General features: G+C 37.9%; 1 long non-coding RNA gene across 1 annotated transcript; it reads right to left on the bottom strand.

The window, feature by feature from the left end:
* Positions 1–9,223: 9,223 nt before the first annotated feature.
* On the bottom strand, positions 9,224–13,128 carry LOC104111635 (uncharacterized). Its single transcript, XR_689762.4, has 2 exons — positions 12,639–13,128; positions 9,224–9,606 (listed from the first exon to the last, which is right to left on the bottom strand). It is a non-coding gene; the product is annotated as an uncharacterized lncRNA (long non-coding RNA).
* Between the last annotated feature and the right edge of the window lie 9,674 nt (positions 13,129–22,802).

Here is a 22,802-nt window from a genome sequence, read left to right as displayed (position 1 = left end):
ATTATAATGCGGCACCCCTCCATCCGTTGATTTATACCACTTTAAAAAAAAAAATTAATTGATCAAATACATACTCTTTTCTCTTCTTTTTTTTTTTTTTTTTTACGGTTCTTTGTGCCTAGAGTTTCTTCCTCTTATTATTAGTTGCAAAATAGGGTTATTAAATTTATTATTATTTTGACAATTTGATGATTGAGATTTGTTCTTTATGATATTTGAAAATTATGTTTCATATTTGAACTCATTTGGAGTAGATTTGAGCATTGAATCGTATATTAGACTAACCAAATTAAGTTCTTTCCCATTAAATCCACAGGTAATGTAATATATTATGAAATGCAATCTCTTCTAAAAATTTGGACTTTCCTAGGGATCTAGGTTCAAATACTTTGCAAAATGTTGAACATATACTTTCTGTTAACATTACATTAAATATTTTAATATAAAAAGAGCCCCCATGTAATTGCAAGTTTCACAAAAAGGGTCCTTCCATGTTGGTAAGTGGGTGGGTGGGTTGTTAGGTGAAGAAGACAGTCAACTATGACCTCCACAAAGGTTAGGTGGACGTAATATTTTATTCTTTTACCAAATTCAAGTTCTGCTGACATTTTATATGTTAATTTATTTTTTAGAGAATCTTCAAATTTCAGATTTTGTCAACTATTTTGTAAAATGTCAAGAATCAACAACCTGTTAAACTGTGGACAAGAAGGTTGTTTATTATTAAATATCTAAATCTAAAACCTTTTTCTCCAAGAAAAAAAGATTAGCCAAATATGAGAGATCTATAATTTTCTTCTAAGAAAAAGAAAAAATTCAACAACAACAATAACAACAATAACAACCCAGTAAAATCCCACAGGTGCGGTGTATGGGGAGGATAATGTGTACGCAAACCTTACTCCTACCCTGATGGAGTAGAGAGGCTGTTTTCGACAGACCCCCGACTTAAGAAAACGAAAGAGGAAAAGAAACAATATATCAGTACCATCAATAGAAAACATAGAAGTAATAACAGCATCATAAGAACAAGAAAATAGATGAAACCCAATAACAATAACTAGTAAAGAAGGTCTAGTGCTATGAAAAATGGAAGAATAGTGTGAACACAACATTAACCGTTGACAGTCTAAGACAAACCCAATCAGACTAGCCTCACACCCAGTACGAAGTAGAAAAATGCTCAACTACCTCCTAACCTTTAACCTTAATACTCGACCTCCACACCTTCCTATCAAGGGTCATGTCCTCGAAAATCTGAAACCAAGTCATGTCCTGCCTGATCACTCCCTAATACTTATTAGGCCGCCCTCTACCTCTTCTCGTATCTGCCAAAGCCAACCGCTCACACCTTCTTACTGGGGCATCAGGGCTTCTCCTCCGCACATGTCCGAACCATCTGAGCCTCGCTTCTCACATCTTGTCTTCTATAGGAACCACGCCCACCTTCTCCCGAATATATCCATTCCTAATCTTATCCATCCTAGTGTGTCCGCACATCCACCTCAATATCTTCATTTCTGCTACTTTCATCTTCTGTATATGTGAGTTCTTAACCGGCTGACACTCTACCCCATACAACATGGTCGGTCTAACCACCGCTCTATAAAACTTATCTTTGAGTATCGATGGCACTTTCTTGTCACACATTACTTCAGATGCTAACCTCTATTTCATTCATCACACCCTTATACGGTGTGTGACGTCCTCATCGATCTCCCCGTCCTAGGATAACCGATCCAAGGTACTTGAAACTGCCTCTCTTTGGGATGATCTATGATCCAAGCCTCACGTCCATGCCCACTTCCCTTGACTCGGCGTTGAACTTGCACTTCAGGTATTCTGTCTTAGTCCTGCTCAACTTAAAATCCTTAAACTCAAGGGCCTGTCTACAAACCTCCAGCCTCTCGTTAACACCACCTCGCGTCTCATCAATCAGAACTATGTTATCAATGAATAACATACACCATGGCACCTCCCCTTGGATATTCTATGTCAGTGCGTCCATCACTAGGGAAAATAAGAATGGGTTGAGCGCAGATCCTTGATGTAACCCCATAACAACCAGAAAATGCTCTGAGTCGCCTCCCACTATCCTAACCCGAGTCTTAGCTCTGTCATACATGTCCTTGATCGCTCTAATGTAAGCTACTGGCACACCTTTTGCCTCCAGGCATCTCCAGAGAACCTCCCTAGGGATCTTGTCATACGTTTTCTCCAGGTCAATAAACACCATATGCAGTTCATATCCCTGATGTGAAGAAAAACCCAAATATGGTAAATATGTAGCCATTTCTTTCAAAGGAAAGAAAAACCAAATATGTTAAGAAAGTCAGGACAAACACCTAATAATTTTTTCCCTTCGCCTGGATTTTCTGATAAGATAAACTTGATCCACCTTATTCACATTATATTCAACAAGCCGCATCTCCAAATCTCCACCAGAAAAGTTTATCTCAACGTGAGTAGCACTCCGATCAAATTTCTCGGATAAAAATTATGATTACCATCAAATAGGTTGCAGTTAGAACTAAACTCGCCTAGATGAACCTGTCTTGAACCTCGTTGTTACCACTTGTTAGGATCGAAATAATCAGGTATCATGCGGAAACTAGTAAAGCAAACCCTCAACGACGATAAATTAGAAAACAAAAGAGAAATATACTGTAACGACCCGACTTATCGTTTTAAGAATTAACGCCTCGTTCAGTGACTTAAAGTCTCGAGCAGTTTCGCAATATGTATTATAACCCGCGGGTGTGGTCGAGTTGAATTACTGAAGATTCAGAATTAAATTAAAAGAACAATCCTTATTTAGAAGCTTAAAAGTAAAGAGTGGACCGGAGAGTTGACTTTTGAGCAAACTGCTCCGAAATGGAATTTTGATGATGTCAATAGCTCTGTATGGCGATTATGGACTTAGGAGCATGTCCAAAAAAGTTATTTGGAGTTCTGTAGTGGAATTAGGCTTGAAATGGCGAAAGATGAATTTTTGAAAAGTTTGACCGAGGGGTTGACTTTTTGATATCGGGGTCGGAATACGATTCTGAAAATTGGAATAGCTTCGTTGTGCCATTTCTGACTTGTGTGCAAAATTTAAAGTCATTCGGACGTGGTTTGGGAGGTTTCGGTGTCATTTGTAGAATTCGGAAATTTCTAAATTCATTAGGCTTGAATCCGTGTGTAATTCGTATTTTTGGTGTTGTTAAAGGTGATTTGAAGGTTTGACTAAGTTCGTATGATGTTATGGGACGCTTTGGTATGTTTGGTTGAGGTCCCGAGGACCTCGGGTGCGTTTCAGATCATTTTGGGCTACTTTGGATGCTGATTTGCTGATATCTGGTGTTGTTCTTCGCGTTCGCGAGGAGTCTCTAGCGTTCGCGAAGAAGGATTTGACTTCTGGGATTTTGTTCTTCGCGTTCGCGAAGAGATTCTCGCATTCACGAAGAGGGAAATCTCTGTTGCAATAGTCTACTTTGGAGGCTCATATCTCGCAATCTATAAGGAATTTGGAGATGATCCAAAAGTAAAAGTTGTAGCCCTTTGTGTCTAGTTTTCAGTAAGGTAAACCATTTGTCATTTGGAGTTGTGTACCAAAGGTTATGATGGATACACTACAGGCTGTTCGGGAAGAGTTTGAAAATATCTGTTGCACATGGCTGACTTTGGAAGCTTATATCTCGCAATATATAAGGAATGAGGAGATGAGCAACAAATAAAAGTTATAGTTCATTGAGTCTAGTTTCCAGAAAGTTAAACCATTTGTCATTTAGAGTTTTGTACAAAATATTATGACCATTACACTAGAGGCTGTCTAAGAAGAGTTTGAAAATGGTTGTTGGAGAATTTGTTCATCGCGAACACGAGGGAAGGGTCGCGAACGCGAAAAACAAATCCCTGGGCAGCAGAATAAAGTCCAAATCCGTCTCATTCTTCCATTTTTGGACCAAGAAAACTCGGGTGAGGCGATTTTTCGAGAGTTTTTCAAGGAAAACATTGGGGTAAGAATTCCTAACTTGATTTTGGTTAAATTACATGAATCTAGTGTTGTTTTTATCACTAAATTAGTGAATTGGGTTGAAAATGGTAGAAATTCTCTAGACTTTAATATAAGATTTGAAGGGTGGTCCGTCTTCGGAATTTGATAATTTTGGTATAGTTGAACTCGTATCGGAATAGGTGTTCGGATTTCGTAAAACTTTTATCGGGTTTCGAGGGGCGGGCCCCGCGCTGACTTTTTAGAATAAAATTTTAAGTTAGTATTTTATTATCCGAAATTATTTTCGATGAATTTTAATGAAGTGGTACAATTAATTTGGATAGATTTGAGCTGTCCGGAGGTCAATTCAAGCAAGAAGGCAATTTTGGAATATCGGCATAACTTCAATAAGGTAAGTATCTTGCATAACCTCGAGTGGGGGAATTAACCCTTAGGCATTGAGTCTTATGTGAAAATTATATGATTTGAAAGCCGTGTACGCGAGGTGACGAGTACGTACTAAGGCTTAAATGTGCAAATTTTATTGGTTTAAAGTTTTAGGCATTCTTATGTATTAAATTAGATAATTGTTGGCATTAGTAAATCCTTGAATTATCACGCCTCATTCCTTATTTGTCAAGTTTGTATTTTATATAATAACTTGATATTATTGTCATTTGGATTTTATGTGAATTACGTGTGTTTGTTGATTTGATATTTTTCTTGAAATTAAATTCATGATGGAATCCTTATCTGCAAATATTTATTAAATAAGTTTAAATTGAGGAGTTAATATAATTATCAAGAATTTGGATTGATGAAGGTGTTGCCCTATACTGAGTATTTTTCACCTCTGTTGATTGTTTTTAGGTTTTATATACGTTTTGTGGAGCCTTGGGCTATTTGTTGAAGAATTTATTGATTCTGCTACATATTTGGAATTTGGTTTTGGTCAGTGGCAAATTGTGATATGAATTGTTGTATTGTGCTGTGGTTTAAACACTCTCCTTGATGTTATTTATGCTTCCTACCTTGATTGTTAATGATATACATGTGCTTGGTAAGGAAGAGTGTAATGCACGAAGGGTGATGCCGTGCCATTTGAACTATATTATCATGTGAGGGAGAGTGTAAAGCACGAAGGGTGATGTCGTGCCATTTGAGAGTGTAAAGCACGAAGGGTGATGCCGTGCTATTTCATTTATATATCAGGTGAGGATGAGAGTAAAAGCACGAAGGGTGATGCCGTACAATTATTTTTATATTATCATATATTCATGGCACGAAGGGTGTTTCCGTGCAGGCGAGGATGAGGGACATACATTATATTGTGATATCGTTTTGTTGTGTATATATTCATGCCTTTATCTTGAGATGTTATTGTGCACCTTTGTTTTCTATGTGACTTGTAGTCGTTGTTGCTTCCTGTGTGTATCCACTTTATTTCTTTTATTGTTATTGGCATTTCTCCCACCTAGTTAGTACTGTTATATATATGTACGGTGAGAAAGATATAAATGCACGAAGGGTGTTACCGTACCAATTGATTTGATCTACATATATGTATTGGGTGAGAATGAGACAAGTGCACGAAGGTATTGCCGTGCCATTTGATGTGATACGTTGAATATATTTCTTACGCCAGGAAAGTTAAATGAGGTGTCACAAGGTGACTTTTATTTAAAAGAATTATATTAGAAAGATATTTACTTGAAAGATATTTACTTGAAAAAATTATATTGGAAGGATATTTACTTGAAAGAATTATATTAGAAAGATATTTATTTGAAAGAACTGTATTAGAAAGATAATTACTTGAAAGAAGTATATTTGAAAGATATTTACTTGAAAGAATTATATTTGAAAGATATTTACTTGAAAGAATTATATTCGAAAGATATTTATTTGAAAGAATTATAATGGAAGGATATTTATTTGAAGGAAGTATATTCGAAATATATTTATTGAAAAGGATTATATTCTAGAGACTTTTATTGAAAAACTTATCGATAAAAGATGTATATTGAAATGACTTGATTAATTGGTTGTACCTGTGTTTATTATTCGCTTGAGTAATATTTTACGGTATTCCTGTTGCCTTGTTGTTTAAATCACTAGTTGATTTGTGTTGCTATCACTGCTATTTATTTTCTATTATTTTGTATATCATATTGCACAAGTTATTAGATTAGTGAGTGTCTTGACTGTACCTCGTCTCTACTCCACTGAGGTTAGTCTTGATACTTACTGGGTACCGACCATGGTGTACTCATACTATACTTCTGCATATTTTTGTGCAGAGCCAGGTATTGGAGATATCGAACTCGGACAGAGTTAGAGTGGGATCGCAAGGATTCAAGGTAGAGCTGCTTGGTCGTCGCAGTTCCTTGGAGTCTTTTCATTTTATTGTAATGTTATTTATTATTCAAACAGTATTGAGTATTTGATCCTTGCGATCATTTCATGTATTCAGTTAGAGTTCGTGACTCAGTACTACCAGTCTTGGGAGGTTTTTAAAATTATTTTCACTTTTGGTTTCGACACGTGTATTAAATTATATCTTTATAAAAAAAATGGCTTGAATTATGATTATAATCGGCTTACTTAGTCTTAGATACGACGCTTGTGGTGAAATTTTTGGGTCATGACATATACCAATAGAGATACAAATATTTAACGTGTTTTGGTCAATTTGACCTACATCCATGGCCGCAAATGAGCGATCTACTATATAAAAGAGAGTACAAAATATCGAGAGAACAACCTCACGAAGAGACCAACACAAGTGGCAGCCTAACACTTATCCCGAAAATCTCCCCCTAAACAAGACTCTCAAACTCATATGGCTACATTATGGATACTACTGAATGAGATGGAAGGATCCTCAATTTATAAAAGTCTAAAACTTTTTCCTCTAACAAAAAGGACTAGCCAAATATGGGAGATTTATAATTTCCTTCTAAGAAAAAGAAAAACCCAAATATGATAAATATGCAGCCATTTCCTTCAAAAGAAAGGAAAACCCAAATATGGTAAGAAAGTCAGGACAAACACCTAATAATTCTCCCCCTTGGCATGAATTTTCTGACAAGATAAACTTGATCCATCTTCTTCACATAATCTTCAGCAAGCCGCATCTCCAAATCTCCACCAGAAAGTTTGTCTCAACGTGAGTAGCACTCCGGTCAAATTTCTGAGATAAAAATTATGATTACCGTCAAATAGGTTGCGGTTAGAACTAAATCTGCCTAAATGAACATGTCTTGAACCTCGCTGTTACCACTTGTTATGATCGAAATAATCAGGTGTCATGCGGAAGCTAGTAAAGCAAATCGTCAACGACGATAAATCAGATAATGAAAGAGAAATATACCAAAAAGAGACACACACATTTAACGTGGCTCGGTCAATTTGACCTACATCCACAGGCGAAGAGGAGTAATCCACTATATAGAAGAGAATAAAAAAAATCGAGAGAACAACCTCACGAAGAGGCAAACACAAGTGGCAGACTAACACTTATCCTGAAATTCTCCCCCCCTAAACAAGACTTTCAAATCTCATATTGCTATATTGTGGATACTACTGAATGAGAAGGAATGATGCTCAATTTATAGAAGTTTAAAACCTTTTCCTCCAAGAAAATAACTAGCCAAATATGAGAGATTTATAATTTCGTCTAAGAAAAAGAAAAACCCAAATAAGCCATTTTCTTAAAAAAAGAAAATCAAATATAGTAAGAAAGTCAGGACAAACACGTAACAATACTTAGTCTGCTTTTATCAATATCAATAGGAATAACACATCTCGGTAAATTAAATCAGCACCAAAACCCTGCCTCAACCCCATAGTACACCTCTTTGTGTAGAAATTGCGTGGGGTAGCCACTTTTTAAAGAGGTATTTACTTTTTATCCAGCATTTTTAATGCTGAGCAAAAGTAGCCACTAGTTTATTAAAATTAATATGAAAAGAATGTGTTACCCTTTCTTCTATCTCTTTTCTGTCCATATTCTCTTCCTTGCTAGTGTACCTCCATGGCTTTGACCCCGCCGCACAGTAGTGAACAATTTTCACCTTCTCAAGTTTCACATTCTCTGGGTGACGCCACAACATAGCTAATACCAAGTTGTACTTGTTTGGAACTGGCTTGTATACATCGCTGAAGAACATGTTCAACAAATCCTACAAAATAAATCCAACTTTGTAAACATACAAAAAGTATTAAATATTTATACTGAATTTACAGGTAGTCCTGAACTTAGAGTTCCAAGTTCAAAAAATAAGGACATGTAGTCCTGAACTTAGAGTTACAAGTTCAAAAGTTAAGGACAGGTAGTCCTAAACTTAGAGTTACAAGCTCAAAAACTAAGGATAGGTAGTCCTTAACTTAGACTTACAAGCTCATAAATTAAGGACAACTAGTCCTGAACTTACAGTAACAAGCTCATAAGTTAAGGACACTTGGTCCTAAACTTAGAGTTGGAAGTTCAAAAATTAAGGACACTTGGTCCTTAACTTAGAGTTACAAGCATAGAAATTAAGGACAGGTAATCCTGAACTTCGAGTTCCAAGTTCAAAAGTTAAGGACATGTAGTCATAAACTTAGACTTACAAGTTCATAAATTAAGGACAGCTAGTCCTGAACTTACAGTAACAAGCTCATAAGTTAAGGATACTTGGTCCTGAACTTAGAGTTGGAAGTTCAAAAATTAAGGACACTTGGTCCTTAATTTGAGCGAAGTTCTCTGCAATCCGCGTGTGTTTCAGCAAATTACAGCAGAAGGGTATTTACGTCCGGACGGATAAAAATTTATTAAAGCAGTGGCTAAAAACATTTAAACAGTGACTTAAAAGTAAATATATGTCTTATTACGGGCTAACCGTGCACTTTCCCCCCTCTTTGATGTATAAACAAAGTCCGTATCAGAATAAGCCGAGGAAAATGCTTCTGTATAAGAATAAGGAAATAAATTGTTCCTGGAATTTCTTAGTTTGGCGATAATTAACATTTTATTTTATTTTCAGAATAAGCTACTAAAATCATTGATCAAAGGACTACTTCAACGATTAGAGTCTCGGTTCAAACTAATCAACCCACCAATTCGCTACTTTGTATTTGATAAAATATTTAGTGTGGACGAGAAACTTTGTTTTTTTAAAATTGTTAAATGTAGACAGAGAAACTCTTGGTTGGAACAGAGAATGTAAAAGCAATTAGCAAAGTGCGCACCCATAGGGCATATTCCAATAACTTCAAAATCAATGTCATTGAAAGAAGCATGCTGCTATTTTGAAGAAGCATTAAAGAAGTTTCTAGAACACAAAAAATATATAAAATAGAAAATAGCCGTCTCAAAACTGCATATTCATTCTTCTATTGCATACACATGCCTTTTTCTACGAGCAAATACTTCTCTCTATCTATTACAAATACAAACAACAAAACTGTTGCTGCTAATTAGTTAGTTCATCTCTCCAGCAGCTCCTGGCATACAAGCAACAAAAGTGCCTGATTAAGCAAAAAGGATAGTGGAGAAACCCCTTTTATTTCTTGAATTTTTGTCTGCCATCTTTTTTTATGTTTGTTTTTGGTTTTAAATAACCTCTGTAGTGTTGATATCTACTCTGCATATGAAGCCATGAATCAGTCAGTTTGTGCACTAGGAAGGGATAACATTAGCAAGTAAAACACCACCAAACTTTTTCAAAGAAGGCAAGCACATAGGCACGTAGAGATAATAGCAACAACAACATACTCAATGTATTTTCACATGTGGGGTCTGGGGACGGTATTGTGTACGCATATTTTACCCCTACCTTGTGGAAGTAGAGAGGATATTTCGGTAGACCCTCGGCTAAAGAAAAACATTTCAAAGCAGGTTTGAAAAGGAAAACAGCAGCAAAGAGTTGAGAATAATGCAGATAAGAAGAGATAAGAACAGTAACAACAATAAAGTAACAAAGCAATAAGATAACCGAAGCAATGAAAGCAACATGTAGTAATAGAGATCGAGAGATAAGATAATAACAGACTGATAATAATAATAATAATACTGATATGGAAAATAAGCAACAGATACGGTGTCCCAAACTCGACTACCTACTAACCTTCTACTCTAATCCTCGACTCCCATATCCTTCTATCTAGGGTCATGTCTTCGGTAAGTTCAAGATGTGTCGTGTCCTGTCTAATCACCTCTCTCCAATACTTCTTCGGCCTACCTCTACCTCTCCTTAGACCCATGACTGCCAACCTCACACACCTCCTCACTGAGGATAGTATAATAGCAGTAATATCACTAAATTAGTGAAACTATGGTTCATTGGGTTATTGTTTATTCACAAATGCACTAGAATAGTACTCTAAGCTAAGCTCTTTCATTATTTCATGACAAGCGAAGGAACAAAGATTCGAAAGAATGGTGCCTATTCTCGTTTTGTTTCAGCCAGAGGGAACCATGAGGAGATGTTACCAACTAATTTCCCAAGGACTAGTGGCGCACAATTCGAAACTCGGTAGATAATAGACCCGTCCCTCTACCCTTCTCCAATTAAACACCAACCTTTTGTTTGCGGGAAGGTTTGGACCCGTCTGCGCCTAACCCACACATCACAAGTACAAGGTATGCTCTTACCACTAAACCAAGCCCTGGGGGCAGAACTCCTCTGTCTTTAAAGAGATTTACTGCTTGTTCTATTCTAGGGGTGGGGAAGAGATGTCTAGTTTTAAATGGAGGCTGGGTAATTTGATTTACAGTTTCACCGAAACCACAAACTGACTACAAATTCTCCTATAGGTAATGATGTTTCATAGGCATATACATCCAGACTGATTGTCCTATTACTCCATTTTTTCAGTTCAAAATACTGTTCATTTCTCATTCTAAATAAAACCATCCAATTATATAAGAAAATAAAGTTACTACAAGACTCACTTTTACACAGTTTACCGTTCTATTTATCAAATGATGTATATTTGTCGATCTACTCGGTACAAAACAACTATAATTCCATCTTAATTTCCATGCCCAGTGAAATTTTAAAACCTGCATTGTAGGGGAGGGAGTTTATTTACCTGATACAAGACCTCACATGGTCAGTGCTTATGTCATTAGCATCTATAGGCTATGTTACAGTTCATAATTGAAGACAGAGAAGGGACTACCAACTTGTCTTAGTCTGATCAAAGACCTCCTTAGTGCAATACTCTAGTTTGCCTCGAGTATTACACCATATAAAACACTGCTTAATGCTAAAGACAGTGGGAATGTTAGGCACTTTAGGTGACAGATATAATATACCCTTTCATAAACCTCGTATTATACTGTAAACTAAAACTAGATGGATCCAGGGCATATTTCTGTGCACACAAGACACTAACAACTTTTACAGAAAGCTCACATCAAGGAGGATACAATCACTTAAAATTTTTGCCTAACCCCAATTTTCAATCAGTTTATGGAAGAATCTTGACATCTCCATGGAGCAGTTGAAAACAAATCCATTAGAGTGTTTGAGCAAGCTCATAAAGGCATTGTAACGTTGAAACACAGAGCCAATGAGAGGTACATAAGGATATCAGAGTTCCTTGTTAGCAAATTGTTGTTTTCTTCTCCATTTACCACTAATCTTTAGTCATTCTGTTAGAACTTGACAAGTTCTTCATCAGTATCACACTCATCTAACTCTCTCTATATACTAGCAATAACATGGTGGCAGTCTACATATGAGTAAAGGCAGTATAAGTTCAACTCCAATGTGAATATGACAAAAAATGATATTTGCAGAGAAGAAAATATCAGAGTTTCACATTCTTCTTTTACACCTTGAAGGGGACTTTGCATCATCCTGATACAGTTTTGGTCCTGAAGTAACTTAGATGACCTTATCTGTTAAAAAGGTGGGACTTTAAATCAAATTTGCCATCATAGTTTAACCTATGCAATTATTAGAGTACTAATTGTATAAACCCTGGCAGTTATTCATTGCTTCATACACTCAGCCACCAACTTGAAGTTTGAGAGAATCATGAAATTAAGGCCTTTTTTCCAGAAATATTTTCTTCAGGTTAAATGTATCTTCAAACAAAGAGTTGCTACTCAAAGGCGGATCCCAGATTTTGAACTTTATGGGTCCGGATTCGGAATTCTACCACATTTTAACTACTTTACTGTGTTCAAAATCTATTATTTCTACTTATTTAGTGATTTTTAGACACATATAAATGGTCTAAGCTGAAGCTACAGGGTTCAGATGAACCCCAAGCTTATTCACTAGATCCGCTCCTGTTGCTGCTCAAGTGCTCATCTTCTCCAGGGGATAGTATAATTGTATAAACAACAATAAGATGCCTCAAATTAAACCACAACTATTTGGGGTTATCCATTCCTCATTAATCATTTCACTAATGTCCCAATCCCAAACTAATTACAGGCGACTATATGAATCCTCAATCACCAGTCGCATAAATAATCCCAGAAATTAAAGCAAAACCATTTTGAATTATGCTGATTATACTCCATTTGACTAAGTTTCGGAGCTAAATTGAATTAGATTAATACTTTAAATCTCCAAGAAAAAGGTACAATTTTACAAGAAAAGTAGAATTTCGAACACCCAAAAATTATAAAGCAAGAAAAAAGCACAAATTTTGATACCTAATAAATCCATAAGGGGGTGTGGATTCAAGAAAGTTGCTTAGCATTCTGGTAAAAAGCAGCAGAGCAGAGAATTGAAGCAATGAAAGCGAAAATCCCCAAACCAATCATTAGGGAAAAACCAGCTACTACCAAGTCCATCATGCATTGAAAGGTTATCCCCATCAACATTTTCTCTGTTTCTCTATCTAGATATATGCTTAATTTCCTTCTAAATTAGTACAACACGGGTCATTTTTCTAAATTCTATCTTTGCTATTTATAGAAAGAAGATAGTAGATGGATAAGAATGGGTGTTTTAGCACCCCGAGAAGGGAGAGGCAGAAGGGATCAACTCACAGCATGTGACGAATTGTTGCAGAAAATGCATCGGGAAGGTTGACATATAATTAGCAATTCGATTCAGGATTCTTACGACAGGGTTTTTTCTATGTTTTTCATTTTTTTATGAAAATTTGTTATATGAACTATTCCCTTCGATTCAACTTACTTGGCATAATTTGCATCCGACACAAAATTTGACATATTATAAATTTGTTATGGTTATAAAAAAAATTATTAAGGATAAAATAAAAAAAATCAAAATTATATTATTTTTAAATATAAAAATATATTTTTTAAATGAATTAATCAAAAAATAATATCACATAAATTAAATGGAAATAGAAGTATAAAGTGAAGAATGGAGGGAGTTAACCGTTGAAAAGGTTTTATAATGTCAATAATTTTATTAATATACTTCTGGGTTCTAATTTACGTAATGCACTTTTTATTTTAGACTATTTCAAAATGAATAATATCTTTCTATATTTAAAAATAAACTTTAAATTTTTTATTTTAGTCTTAACAAAATATTTATATAGTCAAAAAAATATTCATGGTTTGTTTTAAATCACAAGTTTCTAAAATCTTTACTTCTTTCTTAGACTTTGCTCCTCTAGAGATTGTTATTGTATTGTGGCTGGCTGGCTGGATCTATATTGTTGGTTCTGTTGACCCCACAACTTCCCACCTTGCCTTGGTCCTCCATAATTGTTCCCATAGTTCATGTCTTCCGTGAATCTCTTGTCACTTTCGTCACTCTATGAACACACATATGGCTGATTAATGTACGAGGTACATAGTCCTCTATTTGTTGTGTCAACAATATGAACCTGCTTTATGCTCATCTCATCTATTTTCTCCGTTAACAAACGCATCTGGGTCATTAGAGTAGCAATATTTTTAGCATTTGTTTTATTTTGGTCCAGAGCTATCGAGTGGACAATCGGGGTAAGGGTGGCGTCCCTTGTCATCTAACCTGAATGCTGAGTCATCTTGTCCATAAAAATTTTGCAGTCTTTGAATGGCTTGCTTAAGTATGCTCCACCAGCTATAGCATCAACATTAGCCTTCAGACTATCAGCTAAGCCCATATAGAACCTCTGTCCTAACATCTGGTCCGAAATGCCGTGGTGTGGATACTTCACCAGCAATCTTTTGAATCTTTCTCAAGTTTCTTGCAGAATTTCCATCGGTTTCTGTCTGAACTGCAAAATTGCATCAATCTGCTTCACAACCTTGTTGGGCGGGTAGAACTTGTTCAAGAATTGCTTGACTAATTCCTCCCAAGTGTTTATGAAATTGGCGGGGAGTGAATTTAACCATATTTGAGCTTCCCTAGTGAGTGGAAATAATAAGAGTCAAATTGCCTCTGGTGTCACATTAGGTTGCCTTTGAGTTACACAAATGGATAAGAAGTTCTTCAAGTGTTGCTGTAGATCATCAAGGTAGGAACCAAAGAATAGTCCCTTGTTCTGCAGTAGGTGCAACATGTTATTTGTGATGTGGAATGTTTTCGCTTGAATCTGAGGGACTGAAATTGCGGTTACCAGATTGCCAGCGGTAGGTTGAGCCCAATCACATAACGTCGATGTAACGACCCGATCGGTCATTTTGAGCATTTGCTTTCCATTCGATGGTTTAAGGGCATGAGTAGCTCCGTATGATGCATTATGACTTATGTGTATTGTCGGTTTTGGTTTTCGAGTGATTCGAGATTGATTTGGAAGAATGATTCTCATATTAGAAGCTTTAAGTTGGAAGAGTTGACCAAGTTTAACTTTTGTATACTTGACTTTGGATCGAAATTTTGATGATTCCGTTAGGATCAGATAGTGATTTTGGACTTGGGCGTATGCCCGGATTTGCATTTGAATGTTTCTAGAAGGTTTTGGCATTAATTGGCAAAAGCTGACAATTTAAAGGTTTGAAATGTTCATAAGTTTGAATGGGAGTTGACTTTGATGATATCGGGTTCAGACTTTTGCTCCGGGAGTTGGAATAGGTTTGATATATCATTTGGAACTTGTATACAAAATTTGGGTTCATTCCGGATTGGCTAAGCTTGAATCTGACGCTTGATTTGAAGTTTGAAGTTTATGAACTTAAGAGATTGATCTTGATTTACGATTCGTGATTTTGATGTTATTATGTATGATTTGAGGCCTCAAGTAGGTCCGTATTATGTTTTGTGACTTATTGGTATGTTCGGATGGGGTCTCGAGAGGCTCGGGTGAGTTTCGAGGTGGTTTTGGATCATTTCTAGGTCCTTTTTAGTTGCCTTTTGTCATTAGGGGTATGAATCGCGATCGCAGACCTTTGGGTCGCGTTCGCAAAGAACAAATTGTTGTTTGGGCCTTGTGAATCGCGATGTGCAAGCCTTTCTCGCGATCATGTAGAAGAATTTTTGCTGTCATAGGACTGACTTTGGAAGCTTATATCTTTCAATCTATAAGGAATTTGGAGATGATTCAAAATGAAAGTTGTCGCCCTTTATGTATAGTTTTTTAAAAAATCAAACCGTTTGTCATTTAGAATTTTGTACAAAAAGTTATGTCCATTATACTAGAGGCTATCTGTAAGAGTTGAGCAAGCTTGTTGGAGTTTGTTCATCGCGATCGCGGGGACATGGCCGCGATCACGTAGGGTAAAAACTATGCTGGAATTTTTTATGAATCGCAATTACAAGGTTGGCAACCGCGATCGCAAAGAAGGACCTCTGGCAGTGCATTAAAACATCAAATTTTGAGATTTTAAGTTCATTTTCTTTACTTTTTGAGTTGGGGATCTTGGATTTGGGTGATTTTGGAGGCCACATGGATTGGGGTAAGTATTTTCTACTTGGTTTTAACTATAATCCGTGATTCTATCTTCGATATTGGCATTTGATTGATGATTTTAAAAGAAAAATTGTGGATTTTTGTCTAAACTTTCTAAAGTGAATTTGTGAGTTTTGAATATCGATTCGGAGTCAGATTTGAGTGAAATTAGTACGGTACTCGTATTCGAATGGGTTGTCGAAATTTGTGAGTTTTGTTGGGTTCCGATGTGCGGGCTCGGGTTTGACTTTTTGGTTGACTTTGGGTCGTGACAAGTTGGTATCAAAGCTCTAGGTTCATAGGTTCTACGAGTCATGAGCAAATGTCTAGTAGAGTCTTGCGGATCGGTATGATGACGTCCATAACTATCTTCGAGAGCCTACGGGGCATTTAGGATAAATTTCCATATTTATTTCCTTATCGTGTAACATTGATTCAGCTTGAAGCGTATCTCTTTGAATTACTTCCACCCACTTATATATTATGTGAGCGCTCGGTATCAGCTGTGCATCGACGGCCTGCGATTCCATGGATGAGGTGCGAGATGTGTTTTTTGTATTTTTGTGACGGGCCAGTCTGGAGGACATGAGGCTAGGGTTGGACCGCAACTTGGGCTCGATAGTTTCAGTTGTGCAAGCATGCGCTTTTGAACTTATATGTCCGATAGTGTCCATAGAAGTGAGGCTTATGGCTTGGTGAGTGGTTGAATGGCTATTTGATGAGTATGATGTGATTGCGGGGTGTGTTCGGATGGTTTGGATGTGACGAGAAGAGTCTGCTTAGGATGTGAAGAGGACTATTGGATGCTTGATTTTTGTCTTGATGTGTTGTACAACCTCGACTAATGAGCACGTTGGGGGATATTTCACGTTGTTCATTCGTGAGATGGTGTAGATACTTATTTCTTGTAGACGAGTTCAGAATTAGGAAGATTTAGTGATTACATAGTGGTTGTGACTATGAAAAGGCATAGAGAAAATGATAGTTTGAGGCTAAGTAGGTGGGTTATCTCTTGCGGTATGTTCTGAGGTTGTGTGATTCTTATGATTATTATGGAGAGTTTCTTTCTATTGGTAGGTCACAAGTGTTGCAATTTGAGTTTTGATCGCTTGAGAAAGTTGGCTTGACTGTCACGAGAAAGAATATGAGTTTAGCAAATGATTTGAGGTATTTTCATGATTATTGTTACATGCGCTTATGCAGGATTTAGTTGAATTACAGTGCGGGATTTTGGCAGTAATGGAGTAGAGGTATTGTAGGTTATCGGATGTTGTACTTTATGTCTTTGAGCCAAGTGGGGGAGTCTGCTATCGACGATTTGATTGCATGGTTATGTGTTATATATTAGTTTTGGTCTGAGGCATACTTGTGGATTTATGACTTGAAGAGGTGGATTTCGAGGATGATTTGAGTAAGGAAATTTCTGGATGCATGATGTCATGACCCGAAACCTACTATAGGCCGTGATGGCGCCCAACATCGTCGTTAAGTACGCCAGCGGTGAACTATCACATTCATTATTCATTTTATTATTTTTAAAATCATAAGTCTTATTAGGTAAAGGATTCAATGCGTTTAAAAATCATAAATACTTAGAATATTAGTAAGATGTAAAATAAAAGATGACAATACCAAGCCGAACCATAAACTACCACTAGAGTATCCCAAACCCCGGTGTCACAAGTGCATGAGCATTTACTAAGGAGTATAATAATAATACAACATTTGTCTGGAATGAAAATAAGACAGGATAAAGTAAATAGTACGATGAGGACTCTGTGGACTGCGATACGTAGCCTGAAATGCAGCTGACCACAAAGTCTCCTCACCAGCTGCACCGACACGCCAAGATGACCACCAAATAAACCTGTCAGATCCTGTACATTTAGTGCAAAAGTGCAGCATGAGTACATAAATCAACGCGTGCCCAATAAGTATCTAGACTAACCCCGGATAAGTAGTGATGAGGGGTCAACATCGACACTTGTTAGAGGTCCAATTAAGCTGTATGATAAATCATAAACAGATATGAAGCACAACAATAGCAGTGGGGTAAAAACTATAACTAGCATAATCTTCCAAAATTTCTTTTAACGATATAATTTTCTCAGTCTCGTATCTTATCTCAACATCTCGGAAAGATATCAAGTACCAATCTCAAATGGATAAGTAATACCATATAAAATGCCAGGTATCAGTGGAAGAAAAATCTCGTGAATATTCAGACTAATAGCGATACAACATACGATTATGCCGAGGTCGTACGGCCCGATCCAGAGTGGTGTGTACACTGCCGAGGGTCGACTGGCATCTCAATTTACTGCCGAGGCATTCAGCCCACTCCACAAGAAAGGAAGGAACTTATCGAATTACGAGGCACGTGCTTACAATACAGGTACAAGAGCATAAAGTGAATATAACCTTTACCGTTTCTCAATAATTGGCCAACAACTCAAGGTGATAAAGCTCGGCCTAATATATATGTATTTCTAAATCAATTTCGATTATAATTTCAATCATTTAAGCTAGAAAATGGAGTTCCAATAATTCAAATATTACATGATAGAATCCTGAGTTTACCCGGACATAAACATGTTTTAGCTACGTACGGACTCTTGTCACCTCGTGCTTACGTAGCACCCACAACTATTAGCACATAACAATTAATCACCCAGGGTTAATTTCCTCCTCACAAGGTTAGACAGGAGACTTACCTCGCTCCGAAGTTCCAATAACCAACTCCAATGCCTCTTAACTCCTCAATTCAAAGACAAACGATTCGAAACTAGTCAAACAATGTGCAAATCAATCAAATTATACTCCAATACGTATCAATTTATAATAATTTCCAACTCCGCTCGAAAAGTCGACAAAGTCAATCCTCGGCCCCACATGCTCGAATTTCAAAAATTCTTGAAGACAATCATTACCCATAACACCACGAACTCAAATATATAATATATTCCTAATTCCATTCCCAAAATCGTGGTCAAAATCCAAAATTACCACTTCTTGGTTTTTCGCATAAAATCCCACAATTTCCATGAATTTTCATGTTAAAACCTATATATAATCCAAGTATTTTGCTCACAATGAGTGGGAATCACTTACCTCATGAATGATGATAAAAATGGCACTCCGAAATCTCCCCCACAACCGGCTCAAATGAGAGAAATGAGGTGAAATAAGCCAAAACCCGATTTGGTTAATATATACATTCTTTTGAGGCGATCTTCACATCTGCGAATCCAATGGCCGCTTCTGCGGCAACAAATACGCTCATGTGGAAAGCACTGGAGGCCGCTCCTTCGCACCTGCGGACAAGGTTCCGCTCCTGCGACATTGCAGGTGTGATAATTGCCCTCGCTTCTGCGCTCCACTCTGTTTCTGCTCTCCAAGAAGTCGCATCTGCGCAATTGCAGATGCGGGAATAGTCTCACACCCGCAGCCACTTCCCAGATCGCCCAGAACTACTTCTGCGACCCTCCTAGCCGCTTTTGTGGCTCTGCACCTGCGGTCAAAACCTCGCAGGTGCGGTTACACTAGATCTGCTGCCACCAGAAATTGCATAAGGCCAAATTCTCACTCTGATTTCAATCCGAATCAAACCCGAGGCCCCCGTAACCCCATCCAAACATACCAACGCATCCCAAAACATGATACGAACTTAGTCGAAGCCTCAAATCACGTCAAACAACATCAAAACTATGAATCGACAATCGAAACCTTTCTTTAAACTTCAAACTTTTAAACTTCGCTGAACGTGTCCGAATTATACTTAATCATCTCGGAATGACGCCAAACTTTATGCACAAGTCATAAATCACAATATGAACCTATTCCAAGGCTCGGAACCCCGAACGAACATCTATAACACCAAAATTCACTTCAAATCAAACTTAAGAAATTCTTAAACTTTCAAAAATGCCAACCTTCCATAATAGGCGTCGAAATGCTCCTGGACCACCCGATACTCAACCCGAACATACACACAAGTTTGAAATCATCATACGAACATATTGGAACCTTCAAATCCTGATTCTGAGGCCGTTTACTCAAAAGTCAAACCTTGGTCAACTCTTCCAACTTAAAGCTTCCAAATTGAGAATTTTCCTTCCGAAACAACTCCAAACTTTCCGAAATTTAATTTCGACCATACGTACAAGTCATAATACATGAAGTGAAGCTACTCAAGGCCTCAAACTGCCGAACGACGTGCTAGGGCTCAAAACAACCGGTCGGTTCATTACATTCTCCCCCACTTAAACATACGTTCGTCCTCGAACGTGCCAAGAACTGCTCCGGAGTTTCCAAAAATCACTGTTTAACACCTCATGCACCTACCCGTGCAACCACAACCCATGTGAGTGCATTAGATCGAGCCAGACTAAAGATCCTCCTTATAACCTTAGCTAACAAGCCTTAGAACCAAATTCCAGCATCCGAAATCCTCTACGAGATCCGATTCTAACATACGAACACCACATCTATCACTACACGCTGTTCCAATACATGATCATGCACCTTTGCTGAAATCACACCATGCACCACATAAGTTGTTTTCCCATAATAACATCCTCCGACCACAATAGCTGCAATTTCACGAATCTTATGCCCACAATACACCCCATAACACATACAAGCTATGTTCCAACTCTCGCAATACTTACACGACGAAATATATGTGTATAAACTCATAACCACCTGCCAAATAAATAAATCATGAAGTCTCCCCACCTGACAAGAACCATTACCCCATTCTAAATCGAATGACGATATTTTCTGTTTAATATACCTTACATAAATCCGATCGCACCGATCTCAGGTCCAATAACCTCGTCTCACCCGGTACAAGCTGCTTGGAAAATAAGCCACCTCAAACACCATCTAAAATCCCATACAATGCCTTCAAAGCGCCAACAAGCTACAATTTGAATATGACTTATAAGGAAGAATGAACTCTAAAAGGGAATTACCCAGCCTGCGTAACGAATAAAACAATCGAACAGTTGCTATGAACCTATCTCAGAGACGAGAAGCAAGACACACAAAATAAATATAAGGAACTGTACTTAACATCTCACTGTTGCGACGTGCAACCCGATCCAAATATGACACTGTTGTGGCGTGCAACCCGATCCAAATATCACACTATTGTGGCATTCAACCCAATCCAAATATGACATTGTTGCGACGCGCAACCCGATCCACAGAACATATCCGTGGCTGCGTGCTACCCGATCCAAACAACATACCCGTGGCGGCGTGCCACCCGATGCACACATAACAATCAATAAGGAAGCATCCATCAAGCCATATTATACTTACGAAATGCCCGAATCTCGACCACAAGCACGCCAAGTGCATAATACAACTCTGGAGAGACAGATTACGCCATACGCTACAAAAAACCCAAGCACGACTAAAGTGCAATAAATGACTTGCATCTCAAGAGCCATCTTGCTCAGACAACACCACAAGCTACACGGAATCACAACACATGTGCGAATAATCAAGACATCTCACAACCCACATGGCACAATAGAGTAGTACATAGAATAGATGACGACGTGAATAATATCCAACGCCTGAAGACTCCTCCGTAAGCAATGCTATGCAGAATGAACACATCTGACCTGATCTGATGTAGAGCACACATTCATATTAAGTCTACTAGTGGACCTCAAGCCGATTCCGAACATCCCATACTGGGCCACCAACCTTTCAAGGATGCACAATGGCCCTATTCATGACACACACGATCAGTCGTCAGATCCGGAGTAAACTCCCACAGTCCACAACCAAAGAAATAGAGCGCCTTTCAGGCATAAACTCTCACATTAGCGCCAGTACCAGAATCTCCATACTTGGTTTCAATCTATAGCAATCAAGTGACTAACTCGTCGCATTTATACAATTTTCCCGTGGGATGCGCTCACACGACCTTCTGTACCAGGTAGCAAAGTCTGTACCTCCATACCACCAACCGTACTAATTATGTAAAGCAATTCAGTAATCCGCAAATCAATACACAATGCCTCTTCCACAAAACACCATTCTCAGGCGACGCTAGGATAATGCCAGCTTACTCTGAACATATGAATTCTTCCCTACTTATCCGAGCTCGTGACATTCTTATCAACACCGAGCCGCAACCTTGAACCTCAACTTCCCATTCCCATGCCGCTCATTGCACCTATCATGCCGCTACACGAGAGCACAAGAATTCATCATAACCTCTGAACTACTACTAAAATAACACTTCATTGGCTAGAAACCTTTCACTTAACTCATTTAAGAAGAACCATTGTAACACGCAACTGAATTCCCATAACCGCAGAAAATACAAACCTCAAGTCGTGGTCTAAACCGCCATAACTCTTCCGAGATCCATTTACACATAACAAGGCCATTTGAATCAAATACTTTCCAAATCAATCAAATTATGGTGGATGTCAAGCCCGCACGTACAACCACAAACCACCTGTATAACGTAACATGCCGATGGAATTGATCATTGCCACAATCATGCTGGTCCAAACCATTACTAACCGACCCCACTTCTTCCAATTTACTCTTGTCCTAGATTAGAAATAATAATAGCTCCATTCAAAAACATAACGAAACTCAACAACCCTCATCTCGAGTGACCCAATTCACGAGACCACATCGCCTCAATACACATGAACCATCTCATACCCTCCTCATGCATACCATAGTATCTCTAACTGGTACACCCTTTCTGAAAGACCTTCTGCGAATCCGAAGCTGTTTTCTCCCATTTCTACAATACTTAGACGCAGACCCGATGGTAACATAGACAATTCCCCAAGTATTCTTCACACCCTGCTGCAAAATCCCAATCTTCAGCCACACGACAAACCCAAAATCCTTAGACACCGAGCTTACATTCTTGAACCCGCTAGAACCACAGTAGAGAGTCACCCACTCTGACTTGGTCCCGAATATATAACCAAAATCCAATGCTCTGCTAGCACATGAACATTCCCAAAGAAGCAACCGA

The sequence above is a fragment of the Nicotiana tomentosiformis genome, chromosome 4 (assembly GCF_000390325.3).
Source record: "Nicotiana tomentosiformis chromosome 4, ASM39032v3, whole genome shotgun sequence".
Taxonomy (NCBI): domain Eukaryota; kingdom Viridiplantae; phylum Streptophyta; class Magnoliopsida; order Solanales; family Solanaceae; genus Nicotiana; species Nicotiana tomentosiformis.
Note: the sequence above shows the minus strand (reverse complement) of the source record. Positions and strands in the feature narration are given on the sequence as shown.